This window comes from Nanorana parkeri, unplaced genomic scaffold (assembly GCF_000935625.1).
Source record: "Nanorana parkeri isolate BGI_ZX_2015 unplaced genomic scaffold, ASM93562v1 scaffold415, whole genome shotgun sequence".
NCBI classification, from domain to species: Eukaryota; Metazoa; Chordata; class Amphibia; order Anura; family Dicroglossidae; genus Nanorana; species Nanorana parkeri.
Genome location: NW_017306683.1, coordinates 805,682 through 810,329, shown reverse-complemented (window position 1 = coordinate 810,329; position 4,648 = coordinate 805,682). Strand labels below are relative to the sequence as shown.

At 39.7% G+C, this 4,648-nt stretch overlaps 1 protein-coding gene across 1 annotated transcript in view; it reads left to right on the top strand.

The window, feature by feature from the left end:
* Window positions 1-4,648, top strand: part of LOC108789667 (adenosine receptor A3-like) — a 15,294-nt gene that overhangs the window by 9,696 nt on the left and 950 nt on the right. The window lies entirely within an intron of this gene.

Genomic DNA, 4,648 nt, shown 5'->3' with positions numbered 1-4,648 from the left:
TATCTATACAGAGAGGGAGAATGAGGAGAGAGAGCCAGGGGAGAGAGTGAGGAGAAACAGCCAGGGGAGAAAGGAGATAAAGCAAGAAGAGAGCGATGAGAGACAGCCTGTACACAGCACATACAGGACTCAAAACCCAGTCTGTCCGAGTAAATACCGCTACCTACCGCTCGGAGTGATTAGGGTGTGCCCAGGAAGATCCTGCACACCCCGTGCACACGCCTATGGACTAATCCTTGGCCCCATTCATCTGCCAGCCAGGAGCTGCTGGCTGACAGCTGAAGGTAAACAAAGTGTGCTGGCTGACATCATCATGTCAGCCAGCATCCCCTGTCCCTTTATTTACCTCCAGCTGCCATCTGGGAAATCTCCCAACCGGAATCTGCCAGAAGTGATGAGAAATCACTCTAGTATAGGAGTCCAGGACATCGACGGCAACAAAATATTTTTTCCCCCCAATAAACTGGTCACAGGGTAGAACTTCTGTCAAGTTATTATTACTGTCTGTGACTTCCTGTCCTGATGATGACTGCTCCCATAAATTTGTCTTGTGCTATCACAAACAGTCAGGCAGCCATGAACTGAGGTGTAAACCACTATACATCAAAAAAGGTGGCAATGACAGCCATGCATCAAAGCAAGTCTTGTTCCACTGAGCCTAATTTGTAATTTCTATCTGGCAATGTTACAGGTATTCTGTAGCTGTCTTTACTACCATTCCTTGCTAGGTGTGTCCCTAATATGAACTCATCTAACTTGTTAGGGCAAATGTCAGCAGGAAAGTTGACTAATGGATAGAGAGCCAGCAATCATGATAAACTAGCCATTTTCTTTTAGGCAAGGCTGGGAATTGTAAGCACAATTTTATCTTTAAACATGAGATCTGTAGTGTCTTTTATCTTACAGTTATCAGCTTTTAGCTTAGTCAGAAAAGTGTTCATCTATGTAGTGTTTTATATGGTTAGTGCCCAAAACTGATAGTTTTCAAACAAACCTTATTCTTATTTTCTAGAGGGGAGTCAATTTTGATTTCTAATTAAACTTCATACACAGATACACTAAGCAGCAAAATTAGTATTTTCTAATCGCCTGGGTTGACTCTTGCTTGCAGTTACGTTTATGCTTTCACCTGCCGGTTTTGTACTTCTGCTGCCTGCCTGAACTCCTGATCCTGTTCCTTAATGGTGATTTGGTATCTCCTCTACCCACCTGTTGCCAACCTGGTTTGTACCTTAATTTAGCTCCTGCTATTGGCTCTTCACCTGCTTTAAATGTTTGATATCTATTTGCCTGATATTTATCTAATCCTCATTCTGCTTCTATAGTGTACCTGCTCAGCACCTCTTTACTCATTCATAGAAATTTTAGGTGCTTAGTTGAGTGCTGGACCTTCAATGGGATCAGCTCTTCCTGCTACCTGAGGCTCTAGGGAAAAATGTGATTGCAATAAGTGCTGCCTGTGAATTGTGATGGTACTTGAAGTACTTGTGCTAGCAACTCCAAAATGACTACCCTAGGTAACTTTGTTTGGGCAACAAACTTCTTGCTGATTTGCTCATTCCTATTAAGAACAACAGGATAGTAATATATTTTTTCTTTCTTAAATTGCTACTAGTCTGTGTTGGAAGATTGTTTTTGAATCTGAGAAACATTGCATTCTAATACAGTAACCTTGAATGTGTCTGTGGAATAGAATGCTATGATAAAAAGCTAGTACCGCAGCGCGGAATACTGAAAAATGGCCTGGATGGGAAGGGGGTTTAACACCGCGGATGTCAACTGGTTAAAGCAAAAAAATTGTGTTTTTTATATTTATTGATTCCTGATTTCCCCTCATAGAAAACTTAAAATCTTTACTCATATCTTCAAAATAACAACAAACACACCTTAAGAAATGCTTAGTAATGACAATCTACAAACAATTACTTCTAGATAATTGCAGGATTTTTATATTTTGCATACCTTGTTTTTCTTTTCTTCCCCAGTCTTCTGACAGTGGCCATTTTAACTAAGGGCAGGTTACTAGATCTCCCTTTACTTCCTGGATTTCTGGAACATGTGACTAGGACATGTGACCATGCACATCATCACAGGGGAGGAAAATGCCTTTCTCTTAGATCTCATGAGATTACAGATGAGATTCCCCAGCAATGTTCTGCTGATGTAACCTTCCCAGGATGCAAAGGTCCAATTTAAGACATCACTTAATTTCATTATGCACGGAAGCTAAATTAACCTTGACAACTGGTCATTCTCAGAGGTAATGGACGGTGTTTAACTTTCACAGAGCCCGAACACTCTGCATTTAAAAAGTGTGCTCCATTTAGTGGCTCTCTGAAGAAGGAAAATAAAGTTAGATGCTAGGGCTCAGAGTACATTCCTGTGAGATTGTGTTATGTGTTAACAACTACATCCGTTAGGTAATTCTTGCCTATGGTAGTTTTTTTTTCTTTTCACAGTTTGATAGTTTTCTTCTCCAGAATATATACATTGTTTTCTTATATTTTTTTACTTTGTGTTTCCTGAAGCTCAACAATTTTATCTGAGATATGATCACTATTTTTTTGTAACGCCTTTTTTTTTTAGTTACCACAATTTTTATTTATATTACAGCACATCCTTTGTTAAATCATTTGTAAGTATACACAAGATTAAAAGATAGTTGTAATAGTCATGTTGAAACATGCAGAATATCTTTTTAATATCTAAACAAGGCCAACAGAAGTAAAATATCTCTAAAATCTATTTGTCTTTAAATCGTCAGTAATTTTATATGTTTAATTGATTTTTGTATTTGTTAAAGATATTTAATTTAATAAAAAACATCCAATCCATCTTTCAATTTAGCATTATAGTTAACCAAGTACATAAAACGTCTGTATTAACGGCTATAAGGTACTTTTGGTAATCAGAAATTTAAATAGTTAGCTAGTCTGAGAAAAGCATTAATAAAAAACATTGCAAGGTAATTAAAGATAAATAAATACATTGCTGACCCGTATCAGCAATCAGGTGACAGAAATAAATTGTTTTTAGAAAAACATTCAACTTTTTTTAATTATTTTACTGTCTATTATGAAGGGCCAGTCAAAGACTAAAAAACAGCCTACTGTACCCATGGACCCATGTCTGCCAGCTTTCTGCTATGTAGTGATTCAGTCAGTTGTAAAGCCACCAGATCACTTCTAAATGCTGGCAATTTACCACTCCCCCTAGTCGCAATTACCCTTACCTTGTCCAGGGACTTAACTGACTCTGGCATTCAGAAGGGAGAGCAGTAGGGGGTAAGTAAACTGTAATGTTCCCTCTCTTCAGTGAATCTGGTAGTGCTCAGCTTTAAGCAAATTTAAATATACAGTTTTGGTCAGGGTCAAATAGAGGCCCACCTGAGGAAATACGATTGGGGACCCACCTTACGATGAGTAGTGGGTGTGTATATACTGATAGTGGGGAGATGAAATATTGCTGTTTTTAGGGTTATGTTCTGATATGACAGGCCTACTCGATACACAGTGCTGCCATCGTACATTATTTCATCATAGTATCACACATTCAATTACGCCACGACAGCACATTATATGACAGCACCATAACACATTATAAAAGGACATCATAGCAAATTATATGAAGCTATGACAACAGTTGTATTGCCCAGCAAGAGCATAATCATGCCACAACTGTAATTCTATAAACAAGTAAGAGTTTAACAGACTTCAACAACACATTTTACAGTGCTATAAGTGGTGTTAAAATGAAGTCACAACCACACATTACACATACCTTTAAACTTTAAAGGGTAATTTCACTTTCCCAGGTGAATTTGCAAAAGTGGAATTACCCCCTCCAATGGGACACCTCCCCCCCCACCTTACTATACTTACCTTTGAGCAAACGCTCCTTCCCCCCACTTGTGCCGGTGTACTATTCGTACCCTGTACTGTCGTACTCTGTGCAGCCCTGAGCTCTGTATTTTAAATTTCGCTCACAAATGGCGAGCACTCATTGGTCAGCGTGGTCACATGACTGTGCTGACCAATAAGAAGTATTTCTGACTTCGCCGACCAATGAGAAGTGCTTCTTGCTACCAATAAGTGGATATGACATCTGCATGGCCTATACAGATGTTGTTCATATTACAAAAGAGCAGCAGGTGCTCTTCATTGTCATTCCTTTGTCTGGTTGTTCCATGGGCACCCATGCCCCTTATTTGCACAAACACTCATTGATGGTCCCCAGATGCAGTTGCAGCCACTGTAGTGTAGGTAATGTCAAGTTCCTGTACATGGGGATATCGCATATCATGCAGTTGCAAGGCAGGGGCTGTGTTGCTGTTGAATTTCAGCCAGACGAATGCTGGAGGAGTATGACCACCTGAAGTCACCGCACACTCTTCTGGCCTGCTGCAGGACATTATGGAAGCCATGGTAATTAATTATAAATTCCTCACCACCAGGCTGAGGATTTGTGCCAGGCAAGGCACATGTGTGAAGTTTCCATGCCGATGCTCACATGGCAGGTATCATTTTTACACATGACTTTGCCTCTCAGCCTATATTTGAAAAACCGAGAAAATATATGCTCTTGACCCTCAAACACACCAGCTGCTATACAGCATGGCAGCATTTTGCCTGAGTTATTGCTTAGGCTG